The sequence below is a fragment of the Tachyglossus aculeatus genome, chromosome 8, assembly GCF_015852505.1.
Source record: "Tachyglossus aculeatus isolate mTacAcu1 chromosome 8, mTacAcu1.pri, whole genome shotgun sequence".
In the NCBI taxonomy this organism is placed as follows: domain Eukaryota; kingdom Metazoa; phylum Chordata; class Mammalia; order Monotremata; family Tachyglossidae; genus Tachyglossus; species Tachyglossus aculeatus.
Genome location: NC_052073.1, coordinates 24861190 through 24878863, shown reverse-complemented (window position 1 = coordinate 24878863; position 17674 = coordinate 24861190). Strand labels below are relative to the sequence as shown.

The 17674-nt window shown below is 49.0% G+C and overlaps 1 protein-coding gene across 4 annotated transcripts in view; it reads right to left on the bottom strand.

Moving 5' to 3' along the window:
- RALGAPB (Ral GTPase activating protein non-catalytic subunit beta) overlaps nucleotides 1–16835 on the bottom strand; it is a 105744-nt gene extending 88909 nt beyond the window's left edge. For all 4 annotated transcript variants that reach the window (XM_038750617.1, XM_038750618.1, XM_038750619.1 and 1 more), the window contains exon 1: nucleotides 16759–16835. The gene's annotated coding sequence lies outside the window, so the exon portion shown is untranslated. The remainder of the gene's footprint in view (nucleotides 1–16758) is intronic.
- Nucleotides 16836–17674: the final 839 nt, after the last annotated feature.

Sequence of the window (17674 nt, the reverse complement as noted above, 5' to 3'; positions counted from 1 at the left end):
GTACTCTCCCAAGAGTTTAGTACAATGCGCTGCACACAGTAAGCACCCCCAAAATACGGCTGATTAACAATCCTGCCCTAGAGGTGAAACCGAGACCAGTTCCGATCATAATGAGATTTCCTCCTGGTCGGAAATGCCCCGACAGAGAGGTGACAGAGTCGGCAAGTGGAACCCACAGCCTGATTCAGAGCTCTGCATGATGAAGCTCCAAAGAGTGCAGACCGGCAGCCAAACCCAAAGTCGCTAAAAGCCATCCATACACCCGGTCGCATTCAAGAGCCACTGCTGATCCTGAAGGAGGTGAAGTTAGATTCTCTGGAAATCTGATGCGGGAATCAACTTTCAAACGAAATAAAAAAGCACTTTTGGAATCTCAGGGCATTTTGAGGGTCAGGTGTTCTTCGAGCCACCTGTCGAGTCTCTTCCCTGCCGATTAAATGTTCCTTCAACAGAGGGAGGGACGGTATCATGCTTTCCACTTCTTCTTCTAGCTGCCACTAAATGACAATTTATCCACCTTTCTCGGGTAAGATTTCAACAAGTTTCCTTTCTCCCACGCACATACGCCAGAATTAGACACTCAACACAACACGGTCCACACCCGACGAGAGAAAACCAGAGGAGAGGCTCATGAGTTCAGTTTACCGATAAAAGCGACAAACAAACTATTTGCCAGGAGGTGCCATCCCAATCTACCTTAGCATCCAGGCCCTGACGAACTCCTTCATCACCCCCAAGATTCCACGTTTCTGTGTAACTGGGTCCTCACTGCCGTTCAGGACACTCCATCTCTCTCCCTCTTTTGATGTTATCTCGGCCTATGTGTCAGGGGCCCTTCAGAAGTCGAAGAGACCCCAGAGAGCACTGTGAGTTGTGCCCAAAAGGCCCAGAACTCTGGAACTGCTGAAAAAAACGCAGCCCTTGAGCTGTGGCTGAAAACTGCTGCCTTCCCAGAATATACACCTCATTCACTAGTTCCACACCCTGCCCAGTATCAAAAACACAGGGTCGGTGAGATTAAAAATGGTACTTTAATGCAAAATATCTTACTCACTTCCATAAAAATCCCGGCTAAATGCTGAGCAAGAGGGTGAGAATGGAACTAAGAAGGATTCCACACAGGAACACTTTTCCTCTAAAATGTATTCATCTTATTTTATTTTTTATGGTATTTGTTAAGCGCTTACTATGGGCCAGGCACTGTCCTAAGCACTGGGGTAGAGGCAAGCACATCAGATTGGACACAGTCCATGTCCCAAATGAGGCTCAGTGTTAATCCCCATTTTATAGATGTATGGAGTGTTTACTGTGTGAGCCCTTCTAGACTGTGAGCCTGTTGTTGGGTAGGGTCCATCTCTCCATGTTGCCGACTTGTACTTTCCAAGCGCTCAGTACAGTGCTCTGCACACAGTAAGCGCTCAATAAATACGACTGAATGAATAAATACTAAGGCCTTGGGAGAGTACAACAGAATAGAGTTGGCAGAAACGCTTCCATTTGCTTCAGCCTCTCGGAACAATCCCACAGGAAACAAACATTAGACCTCAGCGACCAGATTCAGAAATGATGGCACTTTAATAAGACTTGCTGAGAAGAAACGGGAATTCTTGAGAATATACCAAAACGTAACTCTTGGCCCACACCCTCCGGGAACACTCTACGTTCTGTGGAGGTTTGCAGGCAGTGAGCCATCTCACAATATGACCCGAAAAAGGAGAAAAAACTATAAATTACATCTAGTGTCCTGAATTTAGGATTTACTATCCCATGGTGTTTCTGATGCTTCTCTCATCCCAGTTAACGGAAAAAGCCTGGACAATGAGTCAACACCCAACAAGATCTAATAATAAAAATAACAATAAGCGCGGTATTTGTTAAGCGCTCACTATGTGCCATGTACTGTACTAAGCGCTGGGGTAGATCACTGGGTCCCACACGGGGCTGATGGTCTAAACAGGACGGAGAACAGGAATTGAATCCTCAATTTGCAGATGAGGGGACTGAGGCAGAAAGATGTGAAGTGACTGGCCCAAGGTCACAGCAAACCTAGCAATGTCTAAACCATCACCGAATCTGTCACACACCAGAACTCGGGTCCTCCGACCCCTAGGCCCAGCTTCTTTCCGTTTGGCCGCGTGGCTTCGTTTCTCTAGTTTTCTGAACTTTTAGCCGGCCGTTCAATTACCCCAGATCACCTAAGCGATTATCTTTCTCTTTTTAGACTCTGCATGTAATCACAACCTAGGTGGTCCGGTTCTAATCGGGTGGTAAAGTTCAGTCTTCGGCTATTAAACTCAGTCTGACGGCGCTACTGAGTCTAGGAATCGCCTGGCGTGGCTTCAATCGTGCAGGGAACTGCCCCTTTCATTCATTACATTCATTCAATCGCATTTATTGAGCGCTTACTGTGGGCAGAGCACTGTACTAAGCGCTTGGGAAGTCCAAGTTGGCAACATATAGAGACAGTCCCTACCCAACAGTGGGCTCACAGTCTAGAAGGGGGAGACAGAGAACAAAACAAAACATATTAACAAAATAAAATAGAGTAAATATGTACAAATGAAATAGAGTAATAAATAAGTACACTTCCGCTTTGGGGGTGTTTCCCGAAGAGGGATGTTCAACTTTAGGAGGGGAAAAGGAATGTGTGTGTGGAGGAGGGAGAAGGGAAGTGGAGAGGCACCATTACGAGGGGGGAGGAGACCCCCAGAATCAATCAATCGTATTTATTGAGCGCTTACTGTGTGCAGAGCACTGTACTAAGCGCTTACTAAGCCCAGAAGAGACCAGCCCTTCACAGACGGCTAACATCATCATCAATCGTATTTATTGAGCGCTTACTGTGTGCAGAGCACTGTACTAAGCGCTTGGGAAGTACAAGTTGGCAACATATAGAGACAGTCCCTACCCAACAGGGGGTTCACAGTCTAAAAGGGTGAGACACAGAACAAAACCAAACATACTAACAAAATAAAATAAATAGAATAGGTATGTACAAGTAAAATAGAGTAACAAATATGTACAAACATATATACATATATACAGGTGCTGTGGGGAAAGGAAGGAGGTAAGGAGGTAAAATGAGGGGGATGGAGATCAATTAACATTTACAAGTGTCTACAAAGTGCATGGCTGGACACCAAGTCACTGCCCTGGGGAGTCAGGGAACCAGGGCACGGAGGATAGTTTCCTTTTTTTTTGTCTGTTTAAATGGAGTTTGTTAAACACTTACTATGTGCCAGGCACTGTACTATGTGCGGGGGTAGTAGATACAAGCTAATCAGGTTGGACGCAGTCCCCGTCCCACGTGGGGCTCGCAGTCTTAATCCCCATTTTTACAGATGAGGTAACTGAGGCCCAGAGGAAGTGAAGTGACTCACCCAAGGTCACACGGAAGAGGAGAATCCAGCTCTTCTGACTTGTAGGTTGGCTTTCTACGCTCTAGGCCAGACTACACAGTGCTTTGCACATAGTAAGCACTTAATAAATGCCATTATTATTACTATTATTACATAGGGGTCAATCTGACTGCCCTGTGACTCCTTGAGAATAAAGGACCTTATCTTCCCACTAGACTAGGAACTTCATTCATTCATTCAATCGTATTTATTGAGCGCTGTGTGCAGAGCACTTTACTAAGCGCTTGGGAAGTACAAGTTGGCAACATCTAGAGACGGTCCCTACCCAAGAGCAGGCTTACAGTCTAGAAGGGGGAGACAGAGAACAAAACATGTTAACAAAATAAAATAAATAGACTAAATATGTACAAATAAAACTTCTTGAGGGCAGGGATCATGTCTACCGCCTCTACTCTATGTGCTTAGTACAGTGCTCTGCTCAATGAAGCAGCGTGGCTCAGTGGAAAGAGCCCGGGCTTTGGAGTCAGAGGTCACGGGTTCAAATCCCGGCTCCGCCACTTGTCAGCTGTGTGTGACTCTGGGCAAGTCACTTCTCTGGGCCTCAGTTACCTCATCTGGAAAATGGGGATTAAGACTGTGAGCCCCCCGTAGGACAACCTGATCACCTTGTAAACTCCTCAGTGCTTAGAACAGTGCTTTGCACAAGGTAAGCGCTTAATAAATGCCATTATTAATATTACTATATTATATAACTATATATTCAATTAATATATAACATTATATATTATTAATAAACACCACCTCTATCGAGTGGGAGCGCAATGCTGATTAATAGACTGATCAGCTGTGGGAGCATTTAAGAGATCATCAATCGTATTTATTGAGCGCTTACTATGTGCAGAGCACTGTACTAAGCGCTTGGGAAGTACAAATTGAGAGATTTAAGAGATTTAAGCTTTAAAATCAGTCGCACTTGGCCACCCCTCTGTTAAACACAGCAAACCTAGCAGTGTCTAAACAGTCACCGAATCTGTCCGTCGTGAAAGATTTGCTCGGCGGAATGTATGAGGCGACGCTACTCGAGTGTGATAAATGTGAAAGCACTCTTTAAATCCAACAACTCACGCCACTACTTCTAATTCTACATTTACGTACATATAACTGGCAACCCCCAAGGAGATTCCGAAGCAATCTTTTCTCCTGCCGCCTCCTCACCGGGCCTCGTTCTCGCCCGTCCCGCCGTCGACCCCCGGCCCACGTCAATCGGATTTATTGAGCGCCTACTGTGTGCAGAGCACTGTACTAAACACTTGGGAAGTACAAGTTGGTAACATATAGAGACGGTCCCGACCCAACAGTGGGCTTACAGTCTAAAAGGGGGAATGCCCTCCCTCCGCACACCCGCCAAGCTAGCTCTCTTCCTCCCTTCAAAGCCCGACTGAGAGCTCACCTCCTCCGGGAGGCCTTCCCAGACTGAGCCCCCTTTTTCCTCTCCTCCTTCCACTCCCCACAGCCCCAGTATATATGTTTGTACAGATTTATTACTCTATTTTACTTGTACATATTTACTATTCTATTTATACTATACTATTCTATTTATTCTATTTTCTATATTATTCTATTTATACTATACTATTCCCCCTTTTAGACTGTGAGCCCACTACTGCTGGGTAGGGACTGTCTCTATATGTTGCCAACTTGTACTTCCCAAGCGCTTAGTACAGTGCTCTGCACACAGTAAGCGCTCAATAAATACGATTGATGATGATGATGATGATTTATTTTGATAACGATGCGCACAGAGCTTTAATTCTATTTGTTCTGATGATTCGGACACCTGTCTACATGTTTTGTTCTGTTGTCAGTCTCCCCCTTCTAGACCGTGAGCCCGTCGTTGGGTAGGGATCGCCTTTATATGTTGCCGACTTCCCAAGCGCTTAGTACAGTGCCCTGCCCACAGTAAGCACTCAATAAATACCACTGACTGACTGAATGAATGAATCAGACGGGTTAAGCTATTCTTCCCCTGTTGGGAATAATAATGTTGGCATTTATTAAGCGCTTACTATGTGCAAAGCACTGTTCTAAGCGCTGGGGAGGTTACCAGGTGATCAGGTTGTCCCATGTGGGGCTCACAGTCTTAATCGTTAAATCTCAAGGAGAAGCAGCATGGCTCAGTGGAAAGAGCCTGGGCTTTGGGGTCAGAGGTCATGGGTTCGAATCCCGGCTCTGCCACATGTCTGCTGTGTGACCTTGGGCAAGTCACTTAACTCCTCTGAGCCTCAGTTACCTCATCTGTAAAATGGGGATTAAGACTGTGAACCCCACATGGGACAACCTGATCACTTTGTATCCCCCCCCCCAGCGCTTAGAACAGTGCTTTGCACATAGTAAGCGCTCAACAAATGCCAACCTTATTATTATTATTATTTGGAGTCAGAGGTCATGGGTTCAAATCCCGGTTCTGCCAGTGGTCAGCTGTGTGACTTTGGGCAAGTCACTTCACTTCTCTGGGCCTCAGTTCCCTCATCTGTAAAATGGGGATTAAGACTGTGAGCCCCCCGGAGACAACCTGTTCACCTTGTAACGTCCCCGGCGCTTAGATTGATGACGTAGTCGCCGACTTGTGCTTCCCAAGTGCTTAGTAGAGTGCTCTGCCCACAGGAAGCGCTCAATAAATACGGCTGAATGAGTGAATGAATGAATCCTGAACTGGCACTATAAACTTCAAGTATTACTGAAGTGTCCCCATGCTCTGCCTCGCTTAGCCACGGCCTCGGCCTGACCCCGCAAAAGCAAACCCACTAAATCAATCAATCGTATTTATTGAGCGCTTACTATGTGCAGAGCACTGTACTAAGCGCTTGGGAAGAACAAATTGGCAACATATAGAGACAGTCCCTACCCAACACCGAAATGACGCCTAAAATTTCCATTAGCCATCGCCAATCTGTTTAACGCTCCTCCCTGCTTTTCCCAGAGGCTAATAGAGAGTTGGGGGGCGGCCTTTAAGGAGTCCAGACCCACCTGGAACCAAGGGCTCCCCTTGTTGGGGGCAGAGAAGGCGTCTATTATAGTGTACTCTCCCAAGTGCTTAGTACAGTGCTCTGCACACATTGAGCTCTCAAGAAATACAACTGAGGAAACCTAGCTACCCACCCTGTGGTAGCGCACACTCTCCCAGGCGCTTAGTACAGTGCTCTGCACACAGTAAGCTCTCAATAAATACACTTGATGGACTGAAGGAACCTGTCTACCCACTCTGTTGTAATGGGTTCTCCCAAGCGCTTAGTACAGTGCTCTGCATACAGTAAGCGCTCAATAAATATCTCTAAGGGAATCTGTCCATTCTGTTGCGGCATGCTCTCCTAAGCGCTTAGTACAGTGCTCTGCACACAGTGAGCTCTCAAGAAACACGATTGACTGAGGAAACCTATCTACCCACCCTGTGGTAGCGCGCTCTCCCAGGCGCTTAGTACAGTGCTCTGCACACAGTAAGCTCTCAATAAATACACTTGATGGACTGAAGGAACCTGTCTACCCACTCTGTTGTAATGGGTTCTCCCAAGCGCTTAGTACAGTGCTCTGCATACAGTAAGCGCTCAATAAATATCTCTAAGGGAATCTGTCCATTCTGTTGCGGCATGCTCTCCTAAGCGCTTAGTACAGTGCTCTGCACACAGTGAGCTCTCAAGAAACACGATTGACTGAGGAAACCTATCTACCCACCCTGTGGTAGCGCGCTCTCCCAGGCGCTTAGTACAGTGCTCTGCACACAGTAAGCTCTCGATAAATACACTTGACGGACTGAGGGAACCTGTCTACTCACTCCGCTGTAATGGGTTCTCCCAAGCGCTTAGTACAGTGCTCTGCATACAGTAAGCGCTCAATAAATATCTCTAAGGGAATCTGTCCATTCTGTTGCGGCATGCTCTCCTAAGCGCTTAGTACAGTGCTCTGCACACAGTGAGCTCTCAACAAATACGACTGACTGAGGAAACCTATCTACCCGCCCTGCAGTAGCACGCTCTCCCAGGCGCTTAGTACAGTGCTCTGCACACAGTAAGCTCTCGATAAATACACTTGACGGACTGAGGGAACCTGTCTACCCACTCTGTTGTAATGGGTTCTCCCAAGCGCTTAGTACAGTGCTCTGCATACAGTAAGCACTCAATATGTCTAAGGGAATCTGTCTGTCCACTCTGTTGCGGCATGCTCTCCTAAGTGCTTAGTACAGTGCTCTGCACACAGTGAGCTCTCAATAAATAGGATTGACTGAGGAAACCTATCTACCCACCCTGTGGTAGCGCGCTCTCCCAGGCGCTTAGTACAGTGCTCTGCACACAGTAAGCTCTCGATAAATACACTTGACGGACTGAGGGAACCTGTCTACTCACTCTGCTGTAATGGGTTCTCCCAAGCGCTTAGTACAGTGCTCTGTATACAGTAAGGGCTCAATAAATATGTCTAAGGGAATCTGTCCACTCTGTTGCGGCATGCTCTCCCAAACGCTTAGTACAGTGCTCTGCACACACTGAGCTCTCAAGAAATACGACTGAGGAAACCTAGCTACCCACCCTGTGGTAGCGCACGCTCTCCCGGGCGCTTAGTACAGTGTTCTGCACACAGTAAGCTCTCAATAAATACACTTGATGGACTGAAGGAACCTGTCTACCCGCTCTGTTGTAATGGGTTCTCCCAAGCGCTTAGTACAGTGTTCTGCATACAGTAAGCGCTCAATAAATATGTCTAAGGGAATCTGTCCATTCCGTTGTGGCATGCTCTCCTAAGCGCTTAGTACAGTGCTCTGCACACAGTGAGCTCTCAACAAATACGACTGACTGAGGAAACCTATCTACCCGCCCTGCAGTAGCACGCTCTCCCAGGCGCTTAGTACAGTGCTCTGCACACAGTAAGCTCTCGATAAATACACTTGACGGACTGAGGGAACCTGTCTACCCACTCTGCTGTAATGGGTTCTCCCAAGCGCTTAGTACAGTGCTCTGTATACAGTAAGGGCTCAATAAATATGTCTAAGGGAATCTGTCCACTCTGTTGCGGCATGCTCTCCCAAACGCTTAGTACAGTGCTCTGCACACACTGAGCTCTCAAGAAATACGACTGAGGAAACCTAGCTACCCACCCTGTGGTAGCGCACGCTCTCCCGGGCGCTTAGTACAGTGTTCTGCACACAGTAAGCTCTCAATAAATACACTTGATGGACTGAAGGAACCTGTCTACCCGCTCTGTTGTAATGGGTTCTCCCAAGCGCTTAGTACAGTGTTCTGCATACAGTAAGCGCTCAATAAATATGTCTAAGGGAATCTGTCCATTCCGTTGTGGCATGCTCTCCTAAGCGCTTAGTACAGTGCTCTGCACACAGTGAGCTCTCAACAAATACGACTGACTGAGGAAACCTATCTACCCGCCCTGCAGTAGCACGCTCTCCCAGGCGCTTAGTACAGTGCTCTGCACACAGTAAGCTCTCAATAAATACACTTGATGGACTGAAGGAACCTGTCTACCCACTCTGTTGTAATGGGTTCTCCCAAGCGCTTAGTACAGTGCTCTGCATACAGTAAGCGCTCAATAAATATCTCTAAGGGAATCTGTCCATTCTGTTGCGGCATGCTCTCCTAAGCGCTTAGTACAGTGCTCTGCACACAGTGAGCTCTCAAGAAACACGATTGACTGAGGAAACCTATCTACCCACCCTGTGGTAGCGCACGCTCTCCCAGGCGCTTAGTACAGTGCTCTGCACACAGTAAGCTCTCAATAAATACACTTGACGGACTGAGGGAACCTGTCTACCCACTCTGTTGTAATGGGTTCTCCCAAGCGCTTAGTACAGTGCTCTGCATACAGTAAGCGCTCAATAAATATGTCTAAGGGAATCTGTCCACTCTGTTGCGGCATGCTCTCCCAAGCGCTTAGTACAGTGCTCTGCACACACTGAGCTCTCAAGAAATACGACTGACTGAGGAAACCTAGCTACCCACCCTGTGGTAGCGCGCTCTCCCAGGCGCTTAGTACAGTGCTCTGCACACAGTAAGCTCTCGATAAATACACTTGACGGACTGAGGGAACCTGTCTACTCACTCTGCTGTAATGGGTTCTCCCTAGCGCTTAGTACAGTGCTCTGCATACAGTAAGCGCTCAATAAATATGTCTAAGGGAATCTGTCCACTCTGTTGCGGCATGCTCTCCCAAACGCTTAGTACAGTGCTCTGCACACAGTGAGCTCTCAAGAAACACGATTGACTGAGGAAACCTATCTACCCACCCTGTGGTAGCACGCTCTCTCAAGCGCTTAGTACAGTGTTCTGCACACAGTAAGCTCTCGATAAATACACTTGACGGACTGAGGGAACCTGTCTACCCACTCTGCTGTAATGGGCTCTCCCAAGCGCTTAGTACAGTGCTCTGCATACAGTAAGCGCTCAATAAATACGTTTGACTAAGGGAATCTGTTCACTCTGTTGCGGCATGCTCTCCCAAGCGCTTAGTACAGTGCTCCGCACCCAGTAAGCACTCAACAAATACAACTGAAGGAAACTGTCTACCCTGTCTTAGAGAAGCAGCATGGCGGAGTAGACAGAGCCCGGGCCTGGGAGTCGAAAGGTCCTGGGTTCGAATCCCACTCCCCCCACGTCTCCCGTGTGACCTTGGGCGAGTCGTTTCACTTCTCCGTGTCTCGGTTCCCTCCTCTGTAAAATGGGGATCGAGACTTTGAGCCCCGCCTGGGACACGGCCCGTGGCCAATTCCATTAGTTAATATCTGCCCCAGCGCTTAGACCAGTGCTTAACGAACACCAAAGCTTATCAAGCGCTCAGTACAGTGCTCTGCACACAGTAAGCGCTCAATAGATACGATCGAATGAATTATTATTATACTAACTACTTAGACTGTGAGCTCCATGTGGACCAGGGACTGCGTCCACCCTGATTAACCTATTTGCACTTAGAACAGTGCTTGGCATATAGTAAGCGCTTCACAAATACCCTCTTATTATTATCATTATTCTTAATGAGGTGGGAAGGCAGGTACTGAGTCCCCATTCTGCAGATGAGGAAACTGAGGCAGGGAGAAATCCGAGTCTAGGGCGACGCTCCCACCCTGGGGCAGCCTGTGGCGGGGTGGGGTGGCATTAATAGCCAAATAATAATAATAATAATAATAGTGGTATTTGTGAAGCGCTTACAGTGTGCCAGGCACTGCACTGAGCACTGCGGTGGATCAATCATTCAATCAATCAATCGTATTTATTGAGCGCTTACTGTGTGCAGAGCACTGTACTAAGCGCTTGGGAAGTACAAGTCAGCAACACATAAGCAAATCGGGTTGGACCCAATTCCTGTCCCACGTGGGGCTCACAGTCTCAATCCCCATTTTCCAGATGAGGCCACTGAGGCCCGGAGAAGCGCCAACTTGTACTTCCCAAGCGCTCAGTACAGTGCTCTGCACCCAATAAATACGACTGAATGAGTGAATGAAGGCACACGGTAAGCGCTCAATAAATACGACGGAATGAATGAATAAATGAAGTGACTTCCCCAAGGTCACTCAGCAGACGAGTGGAGGGGCTGGGATTAGAACCCATGACCTAGTGGATCGGGCCCGGGTCTGGGAGTTATTCATTTAATCGTATTTAGGAGCGCTTACTGTGTGCAGGGCACTGTACTGAGCGCTTGGGAAGTGCAAATCGGCAACGGATGGAGACGGGCCCCTACCCAACAACGGGCTCACGGTCTAGAAGGGGGGAGACAGACGACAAAACAAGTCGACGGGCATCAACAGCCTCAAAATAAATAAAATTATAGATATATACACATCATTAATAAATAGAATCATAAATATATAGAAATACATAGCATCAAAATAAATAAGATTATAGATACATACACATCATTAATAAGCAGAATCATAAATATATAGAAATATACAGCACCAAAATAAATAAAATTATAGATATATACACATCATTAATAAACAGAATCATAAATATATAGAAATATATAGCATCAAAATAAACGAAATTATAGATAGATACACATCATTAATGAATAGAATCATAAATACGTAGAAATACATAGCATCAAAATAAATAAAATTATATATATACACATCATTAATAAAATAAATAGAATCATAAGTATATAGAAATATACATAAGTGCTGTGTGGCAGGGAAGGGGGTAGGGCAGAGGGAGTAGGGAGTAATAATAATAATAATAATCATAATAACAATAATAATAATGATGGTATAGAGCCCAGGCTTGGGGGTCAGAGGTCGTGGGTTCGAATCCCCTTGTCTGCCTTGTGACCTTGGGCAAGTCACTTCACTTCTCTGGGCCTCAGTTCCCTCATCTGTAAAATGGGGATGAAGACGGTGAGCACCCCCGCCGTGGGACAACCTGATCCCCTTGTAACCTCCCCAGCGCTTAGAACAGTGCTTGGCACATAGTAAGCGCTTAATAGATGCCATCATTATTTATTATTATTAAAATGGAGATGAAGACTGTGAGCCCCACGGGGGACAACCTTGTTACCTTGTATCCGCCCCGGCGCTTAGAACAGTGTTTGGCGCATAGTAAGTGCTTTACAAACACTATTATTATTATTATTATTATTATTATTATTATTATTATTAGTGGGGATGGGGGGGGCTCAGTCTAGGAAGGCCTCCTGGAGAAGGCGACCTCTCAGTAGGGCTTTGAAGGTGAGGGGGAGTCAGAAGGTTGTGGGTTCTAATCCAGCGCTTAGAACAGTGTTCGGCACATAGTAAGCACTTAAACACCGTTATTATTATTATTATTATTATTATTAGGGGTGATGGGGAGGAGGGGGGGGGCTCCGTCTAGGAAGACCTCCTGGAGGAGGTGAGCTCTAAGTAGGGCTTTGAAAGAGGGGAGGAGTCAGAAGGTCGTGGGTTCTAATCCAGTGCTTAGAACAGTGTTTGGCACATAGTAAATGCTTATTATTATTATTATCATTATTATTATTATTAGAGGTGATGGGGAGGAGAAGAAAGGGGGGCTCCGTCTAGGAAGGCCTTCTGGAGGAGGCGAGCTCTAAGTAGGGCTTTGAAAGGGGGGAGGAGTCAGAAGGTCGTGGGTTCTAATCCAGCGCTTAGAACAGTGTTCGGCACATAGTAAGCGCTTAAACGCCATCACTATTAACATAGTAAGTGCTTAGCAAACACCATCACTATTATTATTACTATTATTAGGGGTGATGGGGAGGAGAAGAAAGGGGGCTCAGTCTGGGAAGACCTCCTGGAGGAGAGCTTCAGGCTTTGAAGGAGGGGGTCAGAAGGTCGTGGGTTCTAATCCAGCGCTTGGCACACAGTAGGTGCTTAACAAACACCACCGTTGTTATTATTATTATTATTATTATTATTATTATTATTATTATTAAGGGCAATAGGGAGGAGAAGAAAGGGGGCTCAGTCTGGGAAGACCTCCTGGAGGAGAGCTTCAGGCTTTGAAGGAGGGGGTCAGAAGGTCGTGGGTTCTAATCCAGCGCTTGGCACACAGTAGGTGCTTAACAAACACCACCGTTGTTATTATTATTATTATTATTATTATTATTATTATTATTGTTAGGAGCGATAGGGAGGAGAAGAAAGGGGGCTGAGTCTGGGCAGGTCTCCCGGAGGAAAGCCTCAGGCTTTGAAGGAGGGGGCCAGAAGGTCGTGGGTTCTAATCCAGCGCTTGGCACACAGTAGGTGCTTAACAAACACCACCGTTGTTATTATTATTATTATTATTATTATTATTATTATTATTATTATTGTTAGGAGCGATAGGGAGGAGAAGAAAGGGGGCTGAGTCTGGGCAGGTCTCCCGGAGGAAAGCCTCAGGCTTTGAAGGAGGGGGACAGAAGGTCGTGGGTTCTAATCCAGCGCTTGGCACACAGTAGGTGCTTAACAAACACCACCGTTTTATTATTATTATTATTATTATTATTAGGGGCGATAGGGAGAAGAAAGGGGGCTGAGTCTGGGTAGGCCTCCCGGAGGAGAGCCTCAGGCTTTGAAGGAGGGGGTCAGAAGGTCGTGGGTTCTAATCCAGCGCTTGGCACCCAGTAGGTGCTTAACAAACACCACCATTATTATTACTATTATTCTCATTAGGGGCGATGGGGAGGAGAAGAAAGGGGGCTGTGTGGGGGCAGGCGTCCTGGAGGAGGGCCTCAGGCTTTGAGGGAAGGGGTCAGAAGGTCGTGGGTTCTAATCCAGCGCTTGGCACACAGTAGGTGCTTAACAAACACCACCATCATTATTATTACTATTATTACTATTATTAATTAGGGGCGATGGGGAGAAGAAAGTGGGGGCTGAGTGGGGGCAGGCCTCCTGGAGGAGAGCCTCAGGCTTTGAAGGAGGGGGTCAGAAGGTCGTGGGTTCTAATCCAGCGCTTGGCACATAGTACGCACTTAAACACCACCATTATTATTATTATTATTATTATTATTATTAATTAGGGGCGATGGGGAGGAGAAGAAAGGGGGGGCAGAGTGTGGGCAGGCCTCCTGGAGGACAGCCTCAGGCTTTGAAGGAGGGGGGTCAGAAGGTGGTGGGTTCTAATCCAGCGCTTAGCACATAATAGGCGCTTAACAACAAACACCACCATTATTATTATCACTATTTTTATTATTATTAATGAGGGGCGATGGGGAGGAGAAGAAGGGGGGGCAGAGTGTGGGCAGGCCTCCTGGAGGAGGGCCTCAGGCTTTGAAGGGGGGGGGGGGTCAGAAGGTGGTGGGTTCTAATCCAGCGCTTGGCACATAGTACGCACTTAAACACCACCATTATTATTATTACTATTATTATTATTATTATTAATTAGGGGCGATGGGGAGGAGAAAAAAGGGGGGGCTGAGTGTGGGCAGGCCTCCTGGAGGAGAGCTTCAGGCTTTGAAGGAGGGGGGTCAGAAGGTGGTGGGTTCTAATCCAGCGTTTAGCACATAATAGGCGCTTAACAACAAACACCACCATTATTATTATCACTATTATTATTAATTAGGGGCGATGGGGAGGAGAAGAAAGCGGAGGGGCTGAGTGTGGGCAGGCCTCCTGGAGGAGGGCCTCAGGCTTTGAAGGAGGGGGGTCAGAAGGTGGTGGGTTCTAATCCAGCGCTTAGCACATAATGGGCGCTTAACAACAAACACCACCATTATTATTATCACTATTTTTATTATTATTAATTAGGGGCGATGGGGAGGAGAAGAAGGGGGGGCAGAGTGTGGGCAGGCCTCCTGGAGGAGGGCCTCAGGCTTTGAAGGGGGGGGGGGTCAGAAGGTGGTGGGTTCTAATCCAGCGCTTGGCACATAGTACGCACTTAAACACCACCATTATTATTATTACTATTATTATTATTATTAATTAGGGGCGATGGGGAGGAGAAAAAAGGGGGGGGCTGAGTGTGGGCAGGCCTCCTGGAGGAGAGCTTCAGGCTTTGAAGGAGGGGGGTCAGAAGGTGGTGGGTTCTAATCCAGCGTTTAGCACATAATAGGCGCTTAACAACAAACACCACCATTATTATTATCACTATTATTATTAATTAGGGGCGATGGGGAGGAGAAGAAAGCGGAGGGGCTGAGTGTGGGCAGGCCTCCTGGAGGAGGGCCTCAGGCTTTGAAGGAGGGGGGTCAGAAGGTGGTGGGTTCTAATCCAGCGCTTAGCACATAATGGGCGCTTAACAACAAACACCACCATTATTATTATCACTATTTTTATTATTATTAATTAGGGGCGATGGGGAGGAGAAGAAGGGGGGGCAGAGTGTGGGCAGGCCTCCTGGAGGAGGGCCTCAGGCTTTGAAGGAGGGGGTCAGAAGGTCGTGGGTTCTAATCCAGCACTTGGCACACAGTACGCACATCATAACACCACCATTATTATTATTATTACTATTATTATTATTATTAATTAGGGGCGATGGGGAGGAGAAGAAAGCGGAGGGGCTGAGGGTGGGCAGGCCTCCTGGAGGAGAGCCTCAGGCTTTGAAGGAGGGGGTCAGAAGGTCGTGGGTTCTAATCCAGCGCTTGGCACATAGTACGCACTTAAACACCACCACTATTATTATTACTATTATTATTATTATTATTATTAATTAGGGGCGATGGGGAGGAGAAAAAAGGGGGGGGCTGAGTGTGGGGAGGCCTCCTGGAGGAGAGCCTCAGGCTTTGAAGGAGGGGGTCAGAAGGTCGTGGGTTCGAATCCGGCGCTTGGCACATAGTACGCACTTAAACACCACCATTATTATTATTACTATTATTATTATTATTATTATTAATTAGGGGCGATGGGGAGGAGAAGAAAGGGGGGCTGAGTGTGGGCAGGCCTCCTGGAGGAGAGCCTCAGGCTTTGAAGGAGGGGGTCAGAAGGTGGTGGGTTCTAATCCAGCGCTTAGCACATAATAGGCGCTTAACAACAAACACCACCATTATTATTATCACTATTTTTATTATTATTAATTAGGGGTGATGGGGAGGAGAAGAAGGGGGGGCAGAGTGTGGGCAGGCCTCCTGGAGGAGGGCCTCAGGCTTTGAAGGAGGGGGTCAGAAGGTCGTGGGTTCTAATCCAGCACTTGGCACACAGTACGCACATCATAACACCACCATTATTATTATTATTACTATTATTATTATTATTAATTAGGGGCGATGGGGAGGAGAAGAAAGCGGAGGGGCTGCGTGTGGGCAGGCCTCCTGGAGGAGAGCCTCACGCTTTGAAGGAGGGGGTCAGAAGGTCGTGGGTTCTAATCCAGCGCTTGGCACATAGTACGCACTTAAACACCACCACTATTATTATTACTATTATTATTATTATTATTATTAATTAGGGGCGATGGGGAGGAGAAAAAAGGGGGGGCTGAGTGTGGGGAGGCCTCCTGGAGGAGAGCCTCAGGCTTTGAAGGAGGGGGTCAGAAGGTCGTGGGTTCGAATCCGGCGCTTGGCACATAGTACGCACTTAAACACCACCATTATTATTATTACTATTATTATTATTATTATTATTAATTAGGGGCGATGGGGAGGAGAAGAAAGGGGGGCTGAGTGTGGGCAGGCCTCCTGGAGGAGGGCCTCAGGCTTTGAAGGGGGGGGCCCCAGAAGGTCGTGGGTTCGAATGGGGCGTTCAGCCCAGCGCTTGGCCCGTAGTAGGCGCCCACCCATCCGCCTGGTGGGGGGGGGGGGGGGGGGGATCCCGGGCGCTGCGTGACCTTGGGCGAGTCGTTTCCGCCGCGCGCCCAGGGGGCGCCTCCCCCACCCGCTTCCTGCCCCGGGGGGCGCTCAGCAAATAGGAGGAGGCGGCGGCGGCTGGGGACGACGCCCCCTCCCTCCTTCCCTCCCTCCCCCCGATCCGGTCCGGTCCGGTCCGACCCGACCCGACCCGTACCTGGGCCCCGGGCCGCGGCCCGCATCGCTGGGGGCGCCGGGGAACGAGGAGGAGGGCGGAGGGCGGCCCGGAGGAGGAGGAGGAGAAAGCCGCGCCGCCGGGCACACCGACACACACACACACACACGGACGGACGGACGGAGGGAGCCCGGCCCGCCGACTTCCGCCCCCCCGGCGGCGCCAAATAGGTCCCGCCGGCGGCGCCGAGGACCGCGCGGCGCCAAATCCGGCCCCGGCCCCCGCCCCTGAGCATGCGCGCGACCTCCCCGCCCCTTCCCGGACCGCGGCGCCAGATAGCTCACCGGGCGGCGCCAAACGCGGCCCGGGCCGCGCTACCGAGCATGCGCGCGACCTCTGGGACAACACGGGTGCCCACCCAGCCCCTTCCTGGCCGGCGGCGCCAAATAGCTCCCGCCCGAAATAACGAGGACCGTACGGTGCCAAATCCGGTCCGGCCCCCGTCATTAAGCATGCGCGCGACCTACAGGACAACACGCATGCCCTCCCTGCCCCTTCCCAGCGGGCGGCGCCAAATAGCTCCCGCCTGCGACAACCAAGACCCCGCGGCGCCAAATCCGGCCCGGCCCCCGCCACCGAACGTGCGCGCAGAGTTGGGGCCGCGCCACTGAGCATGCGCGTGCCGCCCGGCCGGCGGCGCCAAATAGCTCACGCCTGCGACAACGAAGACCCCCGCGGCGCCAAATCCGGCCCGGCCCCCGCCACTGAGCATGCGCGAGACTTCTCCGCCCCTTCCCTGCCGGCGGCGCCAAGTAGCTCACCGGGCGGCGCCAAGGCGACCCGGGCCGCGCCGCTGAGCATGCGCGCGGCGTCCCGGGCCGCGCTACTGAGCATGCGCGCGCCTTCTAGCACAACGCACACCTACTCTGCCCCTTCCCGGCCGGAGGCGCCAAATAGC